Raw genomic sequence first — 25539 nt, 5'->3', positions numbered from 1 at the left:
AGTGTCTCACAGAGACTGACCTTGGCAGTCCTACACCAGAGAGCTCTGACCCTGAGAACTAGATAATAAATTCCGTGCAACCATGGAAACCAGACAGCAAATTCTGTGTAACCTTGAGTGACTCCTTGAATGCTTTGCCAAGTGAAGTTGCTACCATGAGAAACTGCTTTTAATTTTCTGCTATTTAAGTTTTTTATTTTTAATGATCATTCAACAACACCTTGATCAGAATCTAGACTTGGTGTCCTTTTTGTGTTGCCCTGCTCTTTTTCTCCCAGCCCTCACTCAGGTGGTATTCAAGTGTCACTGCAGACCAGTGACACAGGTGGGCTCCTCCCCCTCCTCAGGGTGCCCCAAGTGTCAGAAAGGCTCTTATTTGGAGATTTCAGCATACTGTGGGCATCAAAAATTGGCACTCGGTGGTATTGGCATTTGCAGAGAGGCATCATATTCTGCCTCTCCTGTCTTCTTCAGCCTACAAGGAGCTTTCATCCTTGCTGGCCCTGTGCCCTCTTCCCACATCCTTAAAAATGACCTGGGGTCAATGGCTGTAGAAAGGGGTGGCGACCATACAGACCCTGAGACACACATGTTCCCATACATACATAATCTGTACTAACAAAATAAAAAACTATCAATAAGAAAAAAAATTGTAAGGGGAAAAACATGCTCAAAGAGATCATTGTGAGAAAAAAGAAAACAAAATCTATCCAAAACTAGCATTAAGTTTGTTTTATGTTGGCTATCTACAGTGGGGCATGGGGCCTGTCCATAAGTATGGTTTGTATATCTAGTGATACTCCCATTGCAGAAAATGAATTCCTTCTTTTCGGGGCATAATCAGTTGGAGATAGCTTCTTATTTAGGAATGGAGTCTTGAGCCTACTTCCTCTCCGAGTGGTAGGAATCCATCTGGCATAGACCAGTGCAGGCCCTGTGCATGCTATCAGAGTCTCTGATCTCATCTCTGTGCTTGTCCTGTTGTGTTTGGAAGGCCTTTTTTTCTTGGTGTCCTCCTTCCTTTCTGGCTCTTACAATTTTTTTGCCTCCTCTTTTGCATTGAACCCTGAGGGGTGGGATTTGATGGAGCAATTAGGACAGTGTGTTCCAGGGTCTATCAGTCTCAGTCTCTATCTCTCAGTCTCTCTCCCTTCCCATTCATTTTTCCTTTCCCTCTTTCCCCCTACTCACATTGTCCTCACATACATACCCTAGCCCCCTTGACATATTCTTTGATGTTACTACTATTTAAAACATTTTTGAAACAGTGAGCAAATCTTTATAAAACTTGTCTGTTTATAGGTTTGCAACTTGAATATAGTGCTCACAGGAAATTGATATTTTGACAAGAAAATTACTAATATAAATTATATGAGAATTCAGTTATTCAAAGACTAGTAATTCTGAGCTTAGGCCCATGGTAAATTCTGTCTGAGTATTTTCCTGTCTAAAAATGAAAAGGGGAAGACTCAATCAACAGAGTGCTTGCCTATCACGGACAAAGTTGTGGCTTAAATTCCCAGTAGCATTTAAGATTTGAAATGATGGAATATACCTAACCCCTCTCTTGAAAATATATAGCATAGTAGCCTACCCCTTAGTGCAACAAAACTTATTTTGTTAATAAGGATCCTGAGGTTGAAGCTCAAACATCAAAGATACAATTTTGTATCAAATTCTTTATATAAACCTGGGTGTGATGGCTCACACCTAAAAACATAACACCTGGGCTACAGAGATAGGGCTATATTTATTTTATCAACAAGCAATGGCCTCTTGTCAAATGCATAATAATCTAAATGAAAATGCTTCTAAGAAAACAAGTACAATTCACAGCTTTCTTAGGGTTCTGGAAAGGTTTATAGTTGGAGTCTCTTGGAGGTAAAAGGAACTGGTCACTTGATTCCTACAAAGAGAAATGTAGTGCCAAAAACCACACAAAAAATAGAATTTTGAAATGAAGATATTTTAATGCATATTATATAGTTTTTGAGACAAGGTCTCACTTATACTGTCCTCCACCAGCTGATGTAGCCTGGGATAAGTAGGATTCAATGCGGGTGCTATCTTTTCTAATGTTATTCTGTGCTGAGAAGCTTTGCAAAGCTGGTCAAACACTTTGTCAACTATATTGCCCTCCTGACTTCTGAAAGAAAGTTTTAAATATTAAGACCTTTTCTTCTGTTTTTAGACAGGGTCTTGCTGTATAACACAGGTTGACTTTTTTTTAACTGAATATTGTTATTTATTTATTTATTATCATTTGTTACAATTTATTCAATTTGTATCCCAGCTATAACCCCCTCCCTCATCTCCTCCCACTCCCACCCTCCCTCCTTCAATCTCCTCTTATGCTCCTCCCCTAGTCCACTGATAGAGGAAGTCCTCCTCCCCTTCTGTTTGACCCTAGCCTATCAGGTCTCATCAGGACTGGTTGCATTGTCTTCCTTTTTGGCCTGGCAAGGCTGCACCCCCCAGGGGGAAGTGATCAGAGAGCTTGCCACTGAGTTTATGCCAGAGAAAGTCTGTGCTCCCCTTACTAGGGACTATGTAGTAGTCCTATGGGCTACATTTGAGCTGGGGTTTTAGGTCCTCTCCATGCATTGTTCTTCGTTGGGGTATCATTCTACTCAGGACCCCAAGGCTCAGTTTTTATGGCTCTGTTGGTCTCCTTTTGGAGCTAAAGGCTGACTTTTCAATTGCACTCTTTTTGCCTTTGCCTCCCCTAGTATCAGGATTTATAATTGTGAGCCACCACAGGGGTTGGTTGTTTGCTTTGCTTTTTGCTGCTGTAGTACAGGTTGTGTGCTATTCCTGTGCATAAAATAGAATCTATAACAGGCAACATGGAGACAGTGGACAAAACTTTTACTATCAGAAATTATTACATAGTAACACAATTTAAGGTATTAATTTAATACTCACACCTTACCTGACATATTTGCTTTTTTCTTAATTTAAATTAGTCTGTGTGTGTGTGTGTGTGTGTGTGTGTGTGTGTGTGTGTGTAGAGGTGGTATGTTCATGTTTTTGTCTTTGCATACATGTCAACCTTCAGTGTTGTACATCAAGAGTCATTCACATAAGTTTTGGGACCAGTCTCTCATTGGGACCTGGGGCTTACTGATTAGGCTGGGTTACCTGACCAGTGAATCCCAAGTATTCTCTAATTTCTGGCTGATCTTTCCTGGGATCACTGTAACACTATGCTCAACATTTGTTTTGTATTATTATTTATTTGGTGTAGGGAGTGAGGAGTTATTTGACATGCTAACATGCACATTAAGGGTCAGAGGAAAAACTGCAGTTGGTTCTCTCCTTTCACCATGTGCTTCATAAGGATCCATCTTTGATACCCAGGCATGGGAGCATGTACATTTACCCATTGAGCCATATCATAGCCTGTACAGATGGAATATTTTCTGGGATTCTGGGTATCTAACTCAGATACTTAAAATTACACGGCAAGTGGTTACAAACTGGGATATCTCTGAGGCTCACAAAAAAAAATCTAAAAAATATGAATGTTTTTCTTCAGTTTTCTAATCTAACTAGTAGTATATTTTAGCTGTGTACACAGGAACTCAAGAAACCATTTTATAGAAAAAAAATGAAGGAATAATATTGCCAAAGTCTTTATTTTCAGGAAACACATTTTAAATCTTTTAACTTTTAGTCTCATGGTACATTCCTAATTTGTGAACATGGATACTATATCCCATTATATTTTTTCTTGCATTTCAATTTAAAGATTGCTACATTTATTTATTTTTCCTTTTTTGTGGCAAGTTCTCACTATATAGCCAAAACTGCCCTGAATCAAAGTATGTGATTAAGGCTGTCCTGAAATTCACTATGCAGTTCAGACTGGCATCAAAAGTCAGTCCTCCTACCAACCTTCCAAATGTTGAGATTACAGATATGAGCTTTCATACAAGGTTCATTTCATAGAGTAATTGTTTTCATTCATTTGGTTTAGTTTCTATGAAAAGGTCTCATTTATCCCCCACTGACCTCAGACTCCCAGTATAAGCTGAATTTGAATTCCTAATTCCTCTGCTTCTAACAAGTGCTGGGATTTTAGATCTACACCACCATATGAGGGTAATTTGTGAATATGACATGAAATATTTATGAAATCCCAAATGATTGGCTTATGTAATATAATGTAGCATTAAAGGATGTGGGCTAGTCTGAGCTTTGGGACAGTGCAGTTTTTAGCAAGCTTGACACTCATGGGCAAATCCCTAGATAAAACAATTAAAAACATAGTATACAGCCAGAATGGTGATACATAAATATAATGAGCCTGGCACAGGAAGATCAGGAGTTACAAACAGCCCTCATCTGCAGCATCAAATCAGGACCAGCCAGGAACTCAACAACAACAATAAAATAATGTACTGCAAATATTCATTCTTTCTCCCTTTTATTACTTCTCTTTTGCATCTGACGTATATTTAAATTAAAATTTCCAGGTCAGGCAGTAGTGGTAAATGCCTTTATTCCTAGCACTCAGGGAGCAGAGGCAAGCAGATCTCTGAGTTCAAGGTCTGCAAAGAGAGTTTCAGGACAGCCATGGCTACACAGAGAAACCCTGTCTTGAAAAATAATTTAAAAAATATAGAAGAGGAAGAGAGAATAAAATTTCCTACTCAATTTTCATTACTGTTTTTATTTTGAACACTAAAATCTAGAGTCTGTATTACTTGAGGGAAGGACTGGATCATATACTATATTTTCTACGTGATACAGTATCTGTGTTCTAAGTGCCAAAAGGGAAGGGGCAGATGAGATGACTTATTGCATACAGGGACTTGCTGATAAGCCTGACAGCCTGCATTTGATCCCCAAATTCCATATATTATTAAAGAAAATGAATGGACTCCACACAAATCCATGCACATACGCACCATGAAAATTAAATATGTAAATGTAAAATAAAAGAAATACAGAACAATTAGCATTCTAAAATCTGCATTATATGAACCCTTCCATGTAACTGGGAACCACACTTAAGCTGAAATGGAAAGTTACAAACATACTTGTTTTTAGAGATTCAGTGTGACTAAGTGTTGCATCACATTCCTGCCATCCCTGCTTCTCTGGAGGCTGTGGAAAGAGAATATTGAGTGCAAGTCTTCCTTGGGCTGCATGGTAAGGTTTTCTTACAGTTGAGAAGAGAAAAAAGTAAGGATGAACTTATACTTAGCATTTTTTCAATTGTTGCAAATAAAGTCATTTATTTTTATTATTACAATGTATTCACTTTGTGTCCTAGGTGTAGCCTCCTCCCTAATCCCCTCCTAGTTCTACCCTCCATCTTCTCCATCTATGCCCCTCCTCTAGCTCCAACCAAAGACCATTAATGGAGAGGACCTAGAGGCCCTGCTCAGATATAGCCAATAGACTCAGTCTCCAAGTGGGTACCCTAGTAAGGAGATCAGGGGCTATCTCTGACATAGACTCAGGGTCTGCTCTTTGATAAACTACCCCCCAGGGGGCAGCCTTGACAGGCAACAGAGGAAGACCATGCAGCCAGTCCTGATGAGAATTGCCTAGCATTTTTTAAGCTCTAGGTTTGATACCCGAGAAAAGCATAAGCCAGGCATGATGGCATGCACTTAAGATCCCAGCACATAGGAGGTAAAGTAAAGAGCAATCAAGGAGGACCACAACATCACCCCCTGGCTCCAAAACACACACACACACACACACACACACACACACACACACACACACACACTACACACATACCAAAATTAAAAGCAGAAAGGATAATTAAAAGCAGAAAGGATAGTTGTTTCCTTTCAAATAAATGAAGTGATAGTACAAATTATTTCATAATTATTTTAAAGTATTCATCAGTTTCCACAGATATTATAATTTAAATAATATTCTTGATAATTGCTGATTATTTATTTGTTTAATTAACATGATCCTGTGACAGGCATTATGTAAGTTGTTCTTCTATACAATACATTCCTGTCGATAAAACTATTTGAGTCATAATTTCTAGCCCTTACTGACACTTGGAATCTTTTTAAGTTTGTCTCTTCCTTATTTGTCTGACTCTCCCTCCTTGACTCTCATGCACATATCTTCTATCCTAGCCAGGTTGATCTTCCTCATGAACATTCTAGGGTTTGTTTGTCTTTTCTGGAGTGCCCAGATCTTTCCCTATTTCACATTCTGTGCCTCCCACCCACTTCTGCCACAAATCTCTTGCAGCTGTTGCAGTGCACAGCAGTCTATCTTTTCTCTGTTGCCCTCAAGCATTTATTTTCTATGTTATTCAGTTGGTACTTAATCACACACAGGCAATTTTCAGCCATGAAATAGGTTGTTATGTTCTGGTAGCTCATTTGTATGTCAGCTGTTGGTTGTACAAAGAATATCTTCCATAGAAATGATATTATAAAGGGTGAATTGCAGTTCTAAGGTGATACTCAGAGTCTTTGTACAGAATAGCAAAGATGTAGTAATGCTACTCAGCTCACAGGGTGTTAATATGAAAAGTGAATATAGGAGATGGATCCATCAGTAAATTCTGTGCCATACAAATATGAGAGTCTGTGTGCAGATCCACAGCGCCTATGTAAAAAGCTACATGTACCGATGTATTCTTGAAACCACAGGGCTGGGTACATAAAGACAGAACTTCTGAGGATCACATTCATGTTACTCCTACCTTATTATATAGTGTTAATCCAACAGATGGGAGAAGAAATAATGCCAACCCAAATGATCAGGGCCAAATTAACTGAAGTAAGCTTTTTTTTAAATTTTAAACTTATGAAAACTTTATTAGGAAGAACCTGTAAATTTTAATAACAAATATTAAAAAAATAACACTTTGTGATTTACAACTCTTTTTTTCAGTTCTCAATTTCTTTTTTTTAAGCAAAGTTGCAATTTATTTTTTTTTACTATTAATTACACTTTATTCATTTTGTATCGCCCATAAGCCCCTCCCTCCTCCCCTCCCGACTCCACCCTCCCTCCTGCTTCTTCATTCGTGCCCCTCCCCAGGTCCACTGATAGGGGAGGTCCTCTTCTCCTTCCTTCTAATCTTAGTCTATCATATCACATCAGGAGTGGCTGCATTGTCATCTTCTAAGGCTGCTCCACCCTCAGGGGGAGGTGATCAAAGAGCAGGCCAATCAGATTATGTCAGAGGCAGTCCCTCTTGCCATTACTATGTAACCCACTTGGACACTGAACTGTGTGTGTCTTTCTGCTTCTGGGACAGCTCACTCAGGATGATCCTTTCTAGGTCCCACCATTTACCTGCAAATTTCATGATTTCCTTATTTTTCATTGCTGAGTAATACTCCATTGTGTAGATGTACCACAATTTCTGCATCCATTCTTCAGTTGGGGGGCATCTGGGCTGTTTCCAGCTTCTGCCTATTACAAATAAAGCTGCTACAAACATGGTTGAGCAAATGTCCTTATTGTGTACTTGAGCCTCTTTTGGATATATGCCTAGGAGTGGTATGGCTGGGTCTTGAGGAAGCGATTTTCCTAGTTGTCTGAGAAAGCGCCACATTGCTTTCCAGAGTGGTTGTATGAGTTTACATTCCCACCAGCCGTGGAGGAGGGTTCCCCTTTCTCCACAACATCTCCAGCATGTGTTGTCACTTGAGTTTTTCATCTTGGCCATTCTGATGGGTGTAAGGTGAAATCTCAGGGTCATTTTGATTTGCATTTCCCTAATGGCTAATGACGTTGAGCATTTCTTTAAATGTTTCTCTGCTGAGCCTGATGGCCAACTGTCGGGCAGAGGGAATGGAATTTTATGTAAGAAGTGGGAAATAGCAAGAGCTGGAGAGGACAGGAACTCCACAAGGAGAGCAACAGAACAAGAAAATTTGAATACAGGGAACTTCCCAGAGACTCATACTCCAACCAAGGACTATTCATGGAGATAACCTAGAACCCCTGCACAGATGTAGCCCATGGCAGTTCAGTTTCAAAGTGGGTTACATAGCAATGGGAAGAGGGACTGCCTCTGACATAATCTGATTGGCCTGCTCTTTGATCACCTCCCCCTGAGGGGGGAGAAGCCTTACCAGGCCACAGAAGATGACAATGCAGACAGTTCTGATGAGAACCGATAGTCTAAGGTCAGAAAGAAGGAGAGGAAGACTTCCCTTATCAGTGGACTTGGGGAGGGGCATACATGCAGAAAGGGGAGGAAGGGTGGGATCAGGAGGGGAGGAGGGAGGGGCTTATGGGGTGTACAAAATGAATAAAGTGTAATTAATAATAATAATAAAATATTTAAAAATGTTTCCCTGCCGTTCGATATTCCTCTACAGATAATTCTCTGTTTAGCTCTGTTCCCCGTTTTTAATTGGATTACTTGGTTTGCTGCTTTTCAGCTTCTTTAGTTCTTTATATATACTGGATATTAGTCCTCTATCAGATAGAGGGTTGGTGAAGATTCTTTCCCAATCTGTAGGCAGTTGTTCTGTTTTGATGACTATGTCCTTTGATTTACAGAATCTTTTCAGCTTCATGAGGTCCCATTTATTGATTGTTGCTCTTAGAGCCTGTGCAATTGGTGTTCTGTTCAGGAAGTTTCTCCTGTGCCAATGAGTTCAAGGGTACTCCCCACTTATTTTTCTCACTGATTTAATGTGTCTGGTTTTATGTTGAGGTCTTTGATCCACTTGGACTTCAGTTTTGTGTAGGGTGAAAAGTATGGATCTATTTTCATTTTTCTACATATAGACATCCAGTTGGACCAGCACCTTATGTTGATGCTGTTTTTTTCTCCATTGTATGGTTTTGGCATCTTTGTCAAAGATCAGGTGTCCATAAGTGTGTGGGTTTATCTCTGGGTCCTCTGTTCGGTTCCATTCTGTTTCTATACCAGTACCATGCAGTTTTGTGTTTTCTATACAGGTGACTGTGGCTTCATAGAATGAGTTTGGTAATATTCCTTCTGTTTCTATTTTGTAGAATAGTTTGAAGAGAACTGGAGTTAGCTCTTCTTTGAAGGTCGGGTAGAATTCTGCTCTGAAACCATCTGGTCCTGGGCTTTTTTTTTGGATGGGAGACTTTCGATTACTACTTCTATTTCCTTGGGTCATATAGGACTATTTAATTGATTTACCTGGTCCTGATTCAGCTTTGGTAAGTTGAATCAATCAAGAAAATTGTCCATTTCATTTAGGTTTTCAAATTTTGTGGCATATAGAGTTTTGAAGTAAGTTCTAATGATTGTTTCCATTTCCTCAATGTCTGTAGTTATGTTCCCCTTTTCATTTCTGATTTTGTTGATTTGGGTGGTGTCTCTCTGCCTTTTAGTTAGCTTGGCTAAGGGTTTGTCTATCTTGTTGATTTTCTCAAAGAACCAGCTTTTGGTTTCATTGATTCTTTGAATTGTTTAATTTTTTCTAATTGATTGATTTCAGCCCTGAGTTTGATTATTTCCAGCCATCTACTCCTCTTTGGTGTGTCTTCTTTTTCTAGGCTTTTTAGGTGAGCCGTTAAGTTGCTTGAATGCACTGTCTCGAATTTCTTCTTGAAGGTACTTAGTGCTATGAACTTTCTTCTTAGCACTGCTTTCATTGTGTCCCACAAGTTTGGGTATGTTGTGTCTTCATTTTCATTGAGTTCTAGGAAGGATTTAACTTCTGTCTTTATTTCTTCCCTGACCCAGCTGTCATTTAGTAGCAAGTGGTTCAGTTTCCATGTGTTTGTATGATTTTTGCTATTTCTGTTGTTGTTGAGGTCTAGGTTTATTCCATGGTGATCAGACAGGATACAGGGGATTATTTCAATTTTCCTGTATCTGTTGAGACTTGCTTTGTGACCAACTATATGGTCTATTTTGGAGAAGGTTCCATGAGGTGCTGAGAAGAAGGTAAATTCTTTTGTGTTTGGGTGTAAGGTTCTGTAAATGTCTATCAGGTCCATTTGATTCATGGCCTCTGTTAGAGACATTGTTGCTTTGTTTAATTTCTGTCTTGTTGACCTATCCTTTGTTCAGAGTGAGGTGTTGAAGTCTCCCACTATTAATGTTTTGGGATCTATGTGTGTTTTAAATTTTATCAATGTTTCTTTTACAAATGTGGGTGCCCTTGTATTTGGGGCATAGATGTTCAGGGTTTTGATGTCTTCTTGTTGGAGTTTTACCTTGATGAGTATGAAGTGTCCTTCCCCATCTCTTTTGATTAATGTTGGTTGAAAGTCTATTTTATCAGCTATTAGAATGGCTACTCTTCCAACACTTTACCCTCAGGTAATGTCTATCTTTGTGACCTAGGTGAGTTTGTTGTATGCAACAGATTGCTGGGATTTGTTTACCCATCCATTCTGTTAGTCTGTGTCTTTTTATTGGAGAATTGAGTCCATTGATGTTGAAAGAGATTAATGTCCAGTGCCTGTTAGATCCTTTGATTTTGATTTTGGCTGTGGTCATAAGGTTGTGTGTTTGATTGCTTTTTGTTTTACTGTAGTGAGGTTAATTATTTCCTGTGTTTCCTTGAAAATAGCTAGTTTTCTTGGGTTGTATTTTCCCTTCTAGATGCTGGATTTGTGGGTAAGTATTTTTGAAATTTATTTTTGTCATTGAATATCTTGTTTTCTTCATCTATGAAGACTTAGGGTTTTGCTGGGTATAGTAGCCTGGGCTGACATCTGTGTTCTCTTAGGTTCTGCATGATATCTGTCCAGGTCCATCTGGCTTTCATAGTCTCTATTGAGAAGTCATGTGTGATTCTCATGGCTTTGCCATTATATGTTACTTGGCCTTTCTCCCTTGCAGCTTTTAGTATCTTTTCTTTTTTTTTGTATACTTACTGTTTTGATTATTATGTGGCAGGAGGATTTTCTTTTCTGGTCTAATTTATTGGGTGTTTTGTAGGCCTCTTGTATTCTTATTGGCCTCTCCTTTAAGTTGAGGAAATTTTCTTCAAAGGTTTTGTTGAAAATATTTTCTGGGCCTTGTAGCAGGGAATCTTCTTTTTCCTTTATTCCTATTATTCTTAGGTTTTGTCTTTTTTTATGTTGTCTTGAATTTCTTGGATGGTCTGTGTCAGGAATTTTTTAGATTTAATATTTTCTTTGACAGATACATCTATTTCTTCCACTGTATCTTCCACACCTGAGATTCTTTCTTCCATCTCTTTTAGCCTATAGGTTATGCTAACCTCTGTGGTTCCTGTTTTCTTTCTTTCCACAATTTCCTCCATTTGTGTTTTCTTTAATTTTTCCAATTCTGTCTTCAGATTTTCCGCCATTTTGTTGATTTCCTTCACCTGTCTGACTTTATCTTCCTGTTTTTCCATCAATTCTTTCAACTGTTTGAACAATCCTCTTTTTCTTTTATTTCATTCAGTGATTAAGCATTTCCTCTCTATAGGCCACTGTTTGGCTGCAAGTTCCTCTATTTCTTTATGGATGGCCATAAACTGTTTGTTTTTATTTTCCTCTATTTCTTTACGGATTTTATTTGTTTCCTCTGTTATCTTGTTCGTGATCATAGATCATAGGTCTTCTTCTTGCATTTCAATTATGCCGGGGTGTCTAGGGCTACTTGTCCCTGGATAACTGGGTTCTGGAGATGCCATATTGCTCTGTCTTTTGTTGGTTGAACTTTTATGCTGGCCTCTACCCATTGGGCTATCTTATGTTTTTCAAGTTGGTTTCTGGTTTTTCCTGGAATTCTGTGTTGGAGAGAATCCCTTTGGCAGAAGATGGTTTTTTTCTGAAGGAAGCCTTCTCAGCTTTTTGGGTATAGTCACTGGATGGCTGGTGTTTTTCAGGAGTTGCTGCTGCTCACCTCAGGCGTAGAGACCTGAATGGTAAAAGTGGTCCTTATTAGTCGAGAGGGCTCTCCTCTCACCAGGAGAAATCCTGAAGACAGCTGCCCAGTTTCTTGCTGTGAATTTAGTGATTTGCTGCTGTAACCTGTGTTTCCCCTGGTTTGCTCAGTTTTGTTAGGGATAACTGGTTGCCCCGTGGAGCAGTATCTGGGGGTTGATCTCGGGGATCCCAGGCTTTTATTAGGTCTGAGGTTGGTTCTCTGTGCCCCAGTACCCAAGTGGGTACTGTGGCGGGTGTGTACTGCTCTCCTGGTAACAGCAAACTATCTGGTGCACAGCAGGTCCCTGGTTTGTGCCAGTCTGTGGGACCTTTTCTGGGGATATACTGGGTGGTCTAAGTCAGTCCCCTTTGGTTAATTCCCTGTGAGGATTTCTCCAGACAGCGACTCCAAATCTCTGGTGTCCTGGGACACACAGTTTTGTCTTTGAGGAATAGTTGGTATGAAGCAGGTCTCTGGGCTGGTGGCACGCGTGCCTGCCTGCTAGTCTGCGGGAGCTGGGTGCCCAACTACTCTCTGTGCTTCCAGCTTGGGTCCAGATTAGTGATGGCGGCTTGTACCCTCTGGTTTGTGAGAGACTTTCACCAGGTAAAGCCTTGGTGTCCCAAGTCAGTACTGTTTCCTTCCTTCCCTGTGGGGGCCTCTCCCAACAGGAACTCCAAGACTGTGTTGCACTAGGGTACGCAGCTCCATCTGTGCTAGAGAGCTGGGCCTGCAGCCCCTCTCCTTACTGGCGCTGATGCTGGTGCTTGGAGCCCAGTTCAGTGATGGGGCTCGTATCCACCAGTCTGTAGAGACTTTCCCTGGGTAAAGCCTAGGTGTCCCAAGTCAGTGCTGTTTCCTTTCTTCCTTGTGGGGGCCTCTCCCAATAGGAACTCCCAGACTCTGTTGCACTAGGGTGCACAGCTCCGTCTGTGCTAGAGAGCTGGGCGCAGCCCTTATCTGTGCTGGCTGCTGGTGGCCAGTTCAGTGATGGCGGCTTGGACCCGCCGGTCTGCGAGTCTTTTTCCAGGGAAAGACTGGGTGACCCGTGGCCAGTCCTGCTACTTTCCTTCCCTGTGGGTTTTTCTCACGACTGGGACTCCCAGTCTCTGGTGTTTTTGTGCCCACCATTCAGCCTGGGAAGGTGATCAGGACAGGCAGGCGTGTGGCTCTGGTCCGGCGACCTAGTGCCTGCGTGACTCAGGATCTCTTCCGGGTTCTGGCTGGGGTACCTGCGAGTGGACCCAACTGATTCCCACTCTGGGGAGGTTTCCTCTCACCTGGGAAGCATGATCGCTGTTGCTTTAGGGCCCAGAGTTCAGTCTCTTGGTCGCTGTAGGGAAAATGTTGTCCTGCTCCTTAGATGCAGTGTTCTCCTGGTGCTGCCATCTTGGCCTCCACCCGATTTACCTAAAGTAAATTTTTAAAAAATTCACTTACATGGGCTATGTCTCTATGAAATGGGATTCCTGTGTTCAGCATTGGACATGGGTGACATAAGGATTTTTATATGTAAGGAGTAGGGGGTTTCTAAAAGGGAGATTTGGCAGGCAAAGAGGTGGGGTTACAAAAGCAGAACATGGGTATGACAAGTTGGTCAAAACAACTTTGTAAAACAAACATGTTTGAAAAGTCATCATAACAAGGTATTCATCAGAATGTGGTCATAACAACAGATAGTCATTATACGTTATACCCTTCTGAAAAAAAGGCATGGTTGCTTTTTCCTGGAACAGGATTACAGGGGGTTAAGGGGCATAGCCTATTCCTTGAGAAACAGATTTCTTTTTTCTTTATTATTTATTACATTTTATTCGCTTTGTACCTTAGCTGTAGCTCTCTCCTCTCCTCCAAATCCCTCACCCTACCCCTTGTTCCCCTATGCCTCTCCCCTAGCCCACTGATAGGGGAGGTCCTCCACCCCTTCCATCTGACCCTAGACTATCAGGTCTCATCAGGACTGGCTGCATTGTCTTCCTCTGTGGCCTGGCAGCGATGTACCCACCAGGGAGAGGTGATAAAGAGCTGGTCTCTGAGTTCATGTCAGAGACAGCCTCTAATCCCATTATTAGAAAACTCACTTGGAGAGTGAGCTGCCTATGGGCTATATCTGAGCAGGAGTATTAGGTCCTCTCCATGCATGGTTCTTGGTTGGAGTATTAGTCTCTGCAGAGACCCCTGGGCCCAGGTTTTTGGTTCTGTTGGTCTCCTGGTGGAGTTCCTGCGGCCTCCAGGTCTTTCTATCTTCTCCTTCTTCCATAAAATTCCCTGCATTCTGCCCAAAATTTGTCTATGAGTCTCAACATTTGTTTTGATACCTTGATCAGTAGAGTCTAAAGAAACAGATTTTATCATAAAAAGAATGAATCTAATTTGTCTTTAGCTGGCTTTCAAGCCTAAGATGGAAACAGGCTGGTTTATCAAAAACTCCAAGTTCAGTGAGAGGCCTTGTCTCAATCAATCAATCAATAAATAAAAATAAGGTGGAGAGCAATAGAGGAAAATACCCTATTCCAAATCTATGGCCTCTATATATGTACATATATTTGCACAAACACATGGAGTAGGAAGAAATGGTGGGGAAGAAGTGACAAAGTCTAGAAATGGATGACAGAACAGTTCCAGAAAGGTCCTCACAGCCACCAGTTTCCAGGTCTCTGTCAGTAAGCCAAGCTTTGTGGAGAGATTTTCTCAGCCTGTCAGAAATGTGAATACCATTAGGCTGTAAACTTATTATACTAGAAATCTCTCTCACCCTCCTGTAAGTAATTTTCCCTAGGGATTAGACATCCTGACAATCATATCTTTTCAGGCAAGTGTTCCTTGCCTTTCATTGCAAATCATTAACCAAAAAAAAAATGTCTAGCCCTTGATACATTTTTTTTCTTATCTCTCTTCTCTACTGGTGACTGGAAACTTATGATTTTTCTTGAGACAAAGACTACAGAAGAACAAGAATCCAAAATTTCAAAAGAACTCCCAAAATGACAAGAATATAAATCTTCCTTTCAGACATACTCAAATGGCTCAAAACAATCCCCAAATGACAATAAAACAAAACATACCAGGTTTCTCTCAAACCTCTTTACAAGTGGGTGCCCAAAACACAAAGGGCAACCACCTCTTCTAAGAAATAGTTTGAATAAACCTTAGAATTTTGCCAAATTACAAAAGCCAAATGATAAGTGAAAATTAAGCAGGTCCTGCAAGAATTTATCAAAAGAATGAATGCAAATTCATTATTTTACGCATTAATAGATGATTCTCAAAAGCCGAAATCCTTTTCCTTTCATCACTGAGGCATGGCTTGTAAACAGACAACACCAGGACTTGCGAGACACAGGACCTCAGATATATCCATGCAGCTGCTGGAATGGGTCCAGCTTCTACTAGTAGGGCAGATTTGCCAAGAGACACATCAGGTCTGGGCGCTTTGTCTTGGCTAAGGCTCCTCAAGACTATCGGTAGCACCTGGTCCACTACCTGCCCCTGTATCCAACAACGAGGTGCTAGGAGTGTGTAAAAGCAAATGGCTCTATTTATATTTGAGCTGAAACTGATATGGGGTGGAAGGATGCTCTGGTGAAAGAAAAGCCAGTACATATGTATATGTAAATTTAACTATACAACACTTCACAATCTTTCTTGGAAGGAAGTTCCACACACCCCTGCCACCGTTCCCCAGGGTAGTTACAGCTTTATACATTTTTCAACATGATCCAGAAATTTCCTGGAGAAATTGCAATCCTTTACCAGCCATGTTATACTGTTACAGTATAATGACATTTGAATGTTCAAAGGGTTTATGTTCTAATTTTAATTCTATTATTAACATGCCTTTGGTATGTCATATCCCCTCTTGGATTTGGTTAAGCTTGGTATTTGCTTTTTGTTTGTTTTGTCTTTTTGCTTGTTTCTTGAGACATGATTTTCATGTAGTTCAAGCTGGTCTTAAAACTCCTTTATAGCCAAGGTTGACCTCCGATATTTGATCCTTCTTTCTCTGCTTCTCTCAAGTCCTGAGACTACAGGCATTTGCCACTAAACTCAGTGGTATGCACTCTGGGGTTTCTAACTTTTCATTTGTAAAAAGGAAGGTTTAATTTTTCCCACTTAATGTTTCCATTCCAAATTTGGGGTGATTCTTGGACTCTCTATATTTTTGTTAACTGTTAATTAACTGTTAATTAATTAACTGTTGTTAATTTTACTCTTACTTCAGGGAAGGTGATTTGGGAGATAATGTAAATGAAGCAAAGTTGTGAGTGATTATTTTCAAACTTAAATTCTCATGTCTTCCTTTTTATCTTTCAACAGTCTCATTTCCCTGTGTGATAGACTGTCCAGACAAATTGTTGGTGTCTATTATGAGGCTTGTATTTCTACATTCCATGCAATCTTTGCTGAAACAAGTGTTTTATTTACCTGAAATTAAATAGTGAAATAAAGATAACGAAAATAGAAAAATACCAGAAAATTGAATTTCTTTTTAACAGAATGAGTTACGTGTGTACACTAAAACAGAGCCCACTGAGTTGGTAGAAGGCTCAGTTACTACAGTGCTTACCGCACGCACATGAGGACTTGAGTTTGGATCCCTACCATCCACATAAAAAGGTGGATATGATGGTGTGCTTGTAATTTTAACACTGGTGTGGGGAAGGGAGATACAGGAGAATCATGGGGACTTGTGGATGATGAGTATAGCCAAATCACTGAACTTCAGTTTCAATGAGACACCTGTTTCATAAAACCAAAGTAGAACTCTGTGAGAAAGCACCAACCCCTGACACTATTTGATGATGCTCTACTGTGTTTTGTAGACTGTAGTCTAACATAGTTGTCCTCTGAGAGGCTTTCCCCAGCAATTGATCTAAACAAAAACTGAGAGTCAGGGCCAAACATTGGGCAGAGTGAGCATAGGGAGCCTAGAGGAAAAGTGGGGGGTGGGGGTGAAGAATAAAATGACCCTGAGGGAATAAAAGCACCACATGGGTGGACAACAAGATGGTTGCGCCAGGAGAACGCTGTGTCTGAGGAGCAGGACAACATTTCCTGTACCAAGAGACTGAACTCTGGGCCCTAAAACAACAGCGATCATGTTTCCCAGGTGAGAGGAAACACCCACGGCATGGGAATCAGTCGGGTCCACTCTCAGGTACCCCAGCCAGAACCTAGAAGAGATCCCGGGTTGCACAGGCACTAAGTCCCCAGAACAGAGCCACACACCTGTGTGTCCTGATCACCTTCCAAGGCTGATCAGTGGGCACAAAAAGCACCAGAGACTGGGAGTCCCTGTCGTAAGAGAACTCCACAGGGAAGAAAGGAAACAGTACTGACTTGGGTCACCCAGTCTTTCCCTGGAAAAAGTCTCACAGACTGGTGGGTATAAGCTGCCATCACTGAACTGGGCTCCAGCCGCAGGCACAGACAGTTGCTATGCACCAGCTCTCCAGCTGTGTGCTCCAGGACAACAGAAACTGAGAGTCACTGTCCGGAGAAATCCTCACAGGGAACTAAGCAAAGGGGATGGACTTAGGCCACCCAGTATATCCCTGGAATAGGTCCCACAGACCAGCCCAACCCAGGGACCTGCTGTGCACCAGATAGCCTGCTGTTACAGTGAGTGCAGTATCCACCTGCCACAGATTACCACTTGGGTACTGGGACATAGAACCCCAACCTCAGACCTACAAAAGCCTGGAATATCCGAGATCAACCCCCAGATACTGCTCCACGGGGCAACGAGTTATCCCTAACAAAACTGACCAAACCACAGGAAACACAGGTTACAGCAGGAGATCACTAAATCGACAGCAAGAAACCCAGAAGCAGGGCAGCTGTCATCAGGACTTCCCCAGGTGAGAGGAGAACCCTCTCTACTAACAAGGACTACAGTTACCATTCAGGTCTCTATTCCTGAGAGCAGCAGCAACTCCTGAAAAACTCTAGCCATCCAGTGACTATACCCAAAAAGCTGGGAAGCCTTGCTTCAGAAAAAACCATCTTTCTGCCAAGGGGATTCTCTCCACCACAAGATCCCCAGGAACCACAAGAAACTAACCCCAAACACCTAACATAGCCCACTGGGTAGAGGCCAGCCTAAAAGCTCAACCAACAAAAGAAGAGAAATATAGCATCTCCAGAACTCAGTTATCCAGGGGCAAGTAGCCCTGGACAGACCAGCATAACTGAAATCCAAGAAAATGACCTAACAACTATGCTCATGAAAAGGATAACAGAGGAAACAAATAAAATGAGTGAAGACCTAGAGGAAGATAAACTCAAACAGATTATGGCCATCCATAAAGAAATAGAGGAAGTTGCAGCCAAACAGTTTGTGGCCTTTAGAGAGGAAATGCTTAAATCACTGAATGAAATAAAAGGAAAAGAGGATTGTTCAAACAAACAGTTGAAAGAATTGATGGAAAAACAGGAAGATACAGTCAGATAGGTGAAGGAAATCAACAAAATGGCGGAAAATCTGAAGACAGAATTGGAAAAATTAAAGAAAACCCAAATGGAGGAAATTGTGGAGAGAAAAAACTTAGGGAAGAAAACAGGAACTACAGAGGTTAGCATAACCTATAGGCTAAAAGAGATGGAAGAAAGAATCTCAGGTGTGGAAGATACAGTGGAAGAAATAGATGTATCTGTCAAAGAAAATGTTAAATCTAAAAAACTCCTGACACAGACCGTCCAAGAAATTCAAGACAACATAAAAAGACAAAACCTAAGAATAATAGGAATAAAGGAAAAAGAATATTCCCTGCTACAAGGCCCAGAAAATATTATCAACAAAATCTTTGAAGAAAATTTCCTCAACTTAAAGGAGAGGCCAATAAGAATACAAGAGCCCTACAGAACACCCAATAAATTAGACCAGAAAAGAAAATCCTCCCGCCACATAATAATAATAAAAACAGCAAGTATTCAGAACAAAGAAAAAATACTAAAAGCTGCAAGGGAGAAAGGCCAAGTAACATATAATGGCAAAGCCATGAGAATCACGCCTGACTTTTCAAAGGAGACTATGAAAGCCAGAAGGTCATGGACAGATACCATGCAGACCCTAAGAAAACACACATCTCAGCCCAGGCTACTATACCCTGCAAAACTCTTAGTCCTCATACATGGAGAAAACAAGATATTCAATGATAAAAACAAATTTCAACAATACCTACACACAAATCCAGCATTACCAAGGACACTAGAAGGGAAAATAAAACCGAAGAAAACAGAATACTTTCAAGAAAACACAGGAAATAATTAACCTCACTACAGTAAAACAAAAAGCAACCAAGCACACAACCTTATGACCACAGTCAACATCAAAACCAAAGGATATAACAGCCACTGGTCATTAATCTCTTTCAACATAAATGGACTCAACTCTCCAATAAAAAGACACAGACTAACAGAATGGATGCGTAAATAAAACCGAGCAATCTGTTCCATACAAGAAACACACCTACGTCACAAAGATAGATATTACCTGAGAATAAAGGGTTGGAAGACGGCTTTCTAAGCAAACGGACCCAAGAAGCAAGCAGGAGTAGCCATTCCATATCTGATAAAATAGACTTTCAACCAAAATTAATCAAAAGAGATGGGGAAGGGCATTTCATACTCCTCAAGGGAAAATTCCACCAAGAAGACATCACAATCCTGAACATCAATGCTCCAAATACAAGGACACCCACATTTGTAAAAGAAACATTGATAAAACTTAAACCACATGTAGATCTCCACACATTAATAGTGGGAGACTTCAACACCTCACTCTCAACATAGGACAGGTCAACAAAACAGAGATTAAACAAAGAAACTATATCTCTGACAGAGGTCATGAATCAAATGGACCTAAGAGACATTTTCAGAACCTTACACAAAAGAATTTACCTTCTTCTCAGCACCTCATGGAACCTTCTACAAAATAGACAACATAGTTGGTTACAAAGCAAGCCTCAACAGGTACAAGAAGATTGAAATATTCCCTTGTATCCTGTCTGATCACCATGGAATAAAGCTGGACCCCAACAATAACAGAAATGGCAAAAAGCCTACACACACATGGAAACTGAACCACTTGCTACTAAAGGACAGCTGGGTCAGGGAAGAAATGAAAAAAGAAATTAAAGTCTTCCTAGAACTCAATGAAAATGAAGACACAACATACCCAAACTTGTGGGACACAATGAAGGCAGTGCTAATAGGAAAGTTCAGAGCACTAAGTGCCTTCAAGAAGAAATTCGAGACAGCGCATTGAAGCAACTTAACGGCTCACTTTAAAATCCTAGAAAAAGAAGAAGCAGACACACCAAAGTGGAGTAGATGGCTGGAAATAATCAAACTCAGGGCTGAAATCAATCAATTAGAAACACATTAAACAATTCAAAGAATCAATGAAACCAAAAGCTGGTTCTTTGAGAAAATCAACAAGATAGACAAACCCTTAGCCAAGCTAATTAAAAGGCAGAGAGACACCATCCAAATCAACAAAATCAGAAAGAAAAATGGGAGCATAACTACATTGAGGAAATCCAAACAATCATTAGAACTTACTTCAAAAGTCTATATGCCACAAAATTTGAAAACCTAAATGAAATGGACAATTTTCTTGATCGATTTGACTTATCAAACCTGACTGAAGGCCAGGTAAATCAATTAAATAGTCCTATATCCCCCAAGGAAATAGTAGTGGTCATTGAAAGTCTCCCATCCAAAAAAAGCCCAGGACCAGATGGTTTCAGCACAGAATTCTACCAGATCTTCAAAGAAGAGCTAACTCCAATTCTTTTCAAACTATTCCACAAAATAGAAACAGAAGGAACATTACCAAACTCATTCTATGAAGCCACAGTCACCTTGGTACCTAAACCAGACAAAGACCCAACAAAGAAAGAGAATTTCAGGACAATCTCCCTTATCAACATTGATGCAAAAATACTCTACAAAATACTTGCAAACAGAATCCGAGAACACATCAAAGATATCATCCACTATGACCAAGTAGGCTTCATCCCAGGTATGTAGGGGTGGTTCAATATATGGAAATCCATCAATGTGATCTACGATATTAACAAACTGAAAGAAAAAAAAAACACATCATAATCTCCCTAGATGCTCTCAAAGCATTTGACAAAATACAACATTCCTTCATGTTTAAAGTATTAGAGAGATTAGGGATACAAGGCACATATCTAAAGGTGATATACAGCATACCTATAGCCGATATCAAACTAAACGGAGAGAAACTTAAAGCAATCCCACTGAAATCAGGGACAAGACAAGGCTGCCAACTCTCTCCCTATCTCTTCAACATAGTGCTGGAAGTCCTTGCTAGAGCAATAAGACAGTTGAAGGAGATCAAGGGGATAAAAATTGGAAAGAAAGAAGTCAAATTATCACTATTTGCAGATGATATGATAGTATACATGAGTGACCCCAAATACTCTACCAGGGAAAAGCTGATGAACACCTTCAGCAAAGTGGCTGGATACAAAATAAACTAAAAAAAAAAAAAATCAGTAGCCCTCCTGTATACAAAAGACAAAAGGGCTGAGAAAGAAATTAGGGAAACAACACCCTTCACAATAACCAAAAATGACATAAAGTACCTTGGTGTAACCCTAACCAAGCAAGTCAAAGACTTGTATGAAAAAATTTTCAACTCTCTAAAGAAAGAATTAGAGGAAGATATCAGAAGATGGAAAGATCTCCCATGCTCATAGCTCGGCAGGATTAATATAGTAAAAATGGCCATCTTACCAAAAGCAATCTATAGATTCAATGCAATTCCCATCAAATTGCCAACACAATTCTTTACAGACCTGGAAAGAAAAAATTTTAACTTCATATGGAAAAACAAGAAACCCAAAATTGCTAAAAAAAAAAAATCCTCTACAATAAAAGATCTTCTGGAGGTATCTCCATCCCTAAATCTATACTATAGAGCAACAGTTAAAAAAACTGCATGGTACTGGCATAGAAACAGAATGGTGGATCAATGGAACCGAACAGAGGACCCAGAAATAAACGCAAACACTTATGGACACCTGATCTTTGACAAAGATGCCAAAACCATACAATGGAAAAAAGACAGCATCTTCAACAAATGGTGCTGGTCTAACTGGATGTCTACATATAGAAAAATGAAAATAGAACCATATTTATCACCCTGCACAAAACTGAAGTCCAAGTGTATCAAAGACGTCAATATAAAACCAGACACATTAAATTGGTTAGAAAAAAAAGTGGGTAGTATCTTGAACTCATTGGCACAGGAGACAACTCCCTGAACAGAATACCAACAGCACAGGCTCTAAGAGCAACAATCAATAAATGGGCCCACATGAAACTGAAAACTTCTGTAAAGCAAAGGACACCGTCATCAAAACAAAGCAACTGCCTACAGATTGGGAAAGAATCTTCACCACCCCTTTATCTGACAGAGAGCTAATATCCAGTATATATAAAGAACTAAAGAAGCTAAAAAGCAACAAACTAAGTAATCCAATTAAAAAATAAGGAACAGAGATAAACAGAGAACTCTCTGTAGAGGAATATCGAATGGCAGAGAAACATTTAAGTGCTCAACCTCATTATCCATTAGGGAAATGCAAATCAAAATGACCCTGAGATTTCACCTTACACCCATCAGAATGGCCAAGATGAAAAACTCAAGTGACATCACATGCTGGAGAGGTTGTGGAGAAAGGGGAACCCTCCTACACTGCTGGTGGGAATGTAAACTGGTACAACCACTTTGGAAGTCAATCTGGCGCTTTCTCAGACAACTAGGAATAGCGCTTCCTCAAGATCCAGCCATACCATTCTTAAGCATATATCCAAAAGGAGCTCAAGTACACAAAAAGGACATTTGCTCAACCATGTTTGTATCAGCTTTATTTGTAATAGCCAGAAGCTGGAAACAACACAGATGCCCCTCAACTGAAGAACGGATGCAGAATTTGTGTTACATCTACACAATGGAGTATTACTCTGAAATAAAAAATAAGGAAATCATGAAATTTGCAGGTAAATGGTGGAACTTGGAAAGGATCATCCGGAGTGAGCTGTCCCAGAAGCAGAAAGACACACATGGTATATACTCACTCATATAAACATATAACATAGGATAAACCTACTACAATCTCTACATCTAAAGCAACTAATCAAGAGAGAAGAACCTGACTAAAATGCTCAATCCCCATCCCAACAGCCAAAGATGATGGACATCAGAAGAAGAAGAAAACAGGAAACAACCTAAAAACCTGCCACAGAGGGCCTCTGAAAGGGTCTACCCTGCAGACTATCAAAACAGACGCTGAGACTTATGGCCAAGTGTTGGGCAGAGTGATTGGAATCTTATGTAAGAAATGGGAAATAGTAAGATTTGGAGAGGACAGGATCCCCACAAGGACAGCAACAGAACCAGAAAATTTGAACACAGGGAACTTCCCAGAGACTCCTACTCCAACCAAGTACCAGGCATGGAGATAACTTAGAACCCCTTCACAGATGTAGCCCATGGTAGTTTAGTTTCCAAGTGGGTTACATAGTAATGGGAAGAGGGACTGCTTCTGATATGAACTGATTGGCCTGCTCTTTGATCACCTCCCCTTGAGGGTGGAGCAGCCTTACCAGGCCACAGAAGATGACAATGGAGCCATTCCTGATGTGATCTGATAGACTAAGAGAAGAAGGAAGGAGAGGAGGACCTCCCCTATCAGTGGACTTGGGGAGGGGCATGCATGAAGAAGGGGGAGAGAGGATGGGACCGGGAAGGGAGGAGAGAGGGCCTTATGTGGGGATACAAAATGAATAAACTGTAATTAATAAAAAAATAAATTTAATTATTAAGAAAACAGCGCCACATGTAGAAGAACAGTGCCAACTAACCTAGGCCCAGAGGGGTTTGCGAAGACTGAAGCACCAACCAATAACCATGCATGAACTAGACCTAGATATATATACCCAAAGGGCAGCTCACCCTCCATGTTGATCCCAGAAAGGTGATCGAGGGCTGTCTCTGACATGGTCTCTGTTGCATGCTTTTCAATCACTTCACACTGGTGCAGCTTCCTTGACAGGACATTGTGAAAGAGAAAATGGACAGATCTGATGAGAATGGATGTACTGGGGCATGTTTGGGGTGTGTCCCCTTTTCTGAGGGGCAGGGGAGGAAGGACTGGGTAGATCAGGGAAAAATGAAGGGGAGAGATTGGGAGGATAGGTATGAGGTGCTATGACTGAGATGTAAAATGAATAACTAAATTTAAAAATTATTGTATAAAAGAAAACAAGGTAGAATATGATTGAAGATGTCACCAAGCATGGACTTCTTAACTCTACAATTGCCAACACACACAAGTACACTAGCAAACACATATATACATGCATGCGTGTGCACACACAGATATGAGAGAGATTATGTTGTTGTCCTTGATCAGAGCTGCAACAGGAGACCATATTGATATCTGTGGTTCATATTGCCCCAGGAAGCCATGTTGAAGAATTCTGGAATATTTTGAGGCCTGTGTTCCATCCTGCCATTGCAGGCTATGTAAAAGTCTGTTGTCCTTGTTGCCATAGGAATCTGTATTAGAAGTCCATGATCCATGGTGCTGCTAGGTGGTATGGGCAGGAAATCTTCTGCAGTAGTATTGATGACTGCAGACTCATAATTAAGAATGAGAGACATTGAAGGCTTTTGTGGCATCCTTTCTCCTGTTCCCCTGCTCCCTCCAAAAGAAAAAAGATACAGTGCAGTCAGGAAGTCATTGAATCTCTTTAATGGCTTAGAAGTCTCCTTAAAAATTGTGATAAAGATGCTGACATTTATTTCCTCACAGTTGATGGCTTCTGGCAGTGGTAAGACCAGTTATCTTTAAGAGGCTGACCACTAGGAGTTTGACCATGATCCAATGACTATGGGTAACACAAATTGAAACTGGTGTATTTTTTAAATATTGTCAAGGAACAAGGGTGGGATGGTGCATCTGGGAGGAATGGGAAGTAAGTATGATTGGGTTGCATTGTATGAGATTCCCAGATAAACAATAAAAATATTATGTTAGAAAAATATTTTTACCTATCTAAATTGTGCTCTTTTTCCTTTCCATATTACTGCTATTATTTTCTACTCTTGTTTTGATGTTTGTTTATTCATAGTATTAGGGATTCAAGTGTTGTTTTAAATTAGTCCAAACTGATGGCAAAATGAATCCATACATTATATATTCAAAAAGGGATTTTTAAAGATATGGGGTTAATTTTGCACTGGCTGTATATAACAAAGACTGAGCTTCCTTTGATAAAGTTATGAATGAGCTGAGAAGTAAACACATTTAATTATATGGTACTGGAGTAATTTTATATAGTTTAATTCTGATTTCAAGGGAGTAATGTGAGTGAGAGTGTGATTTGACTGAAACTTCAAGTGTCCAAAGTCATCTGGGGTAAATGACATGACTGAGAGACATTAACTATGTAAATGTTCTCTTCTTAAGTACATAAGGTGACACATTACAAAGTTTTATCTTATGTCCAGTTTATTGTTTTCAAGAAAAAAAACATATAACTGATTGTGTTATATTTCCATTTACTCAGGAATGATGTTATTTCTCTGAAACTAAAATAAAACTCGGTAAGAGTACTTATTTAAGTGGCCTCTCTATTTTAGTAATATGATCTGGAAGCCTCTTTTGTTTATT

Source organism: Psammomys obesus, unplaced genomic scaffold, assembly GCF_907164565.1.
Source record: "Psammomys obesus unplaced genomic scaffold, mPsaObe1.curated_primary_1811, whole genome shotgun sequence".
Classification (NCBI taxonomy): domain Eukaryota; kingdom Metazoa; phylum Chordata; class Mammalia; order Rodentia; family Muridae; genus Psammomys; species Psammomys obesus.
The sequence above is the reverse complement of the archived record's forward strand: the minus strand, read 5'-3'. Positions refer to the sequence as shown.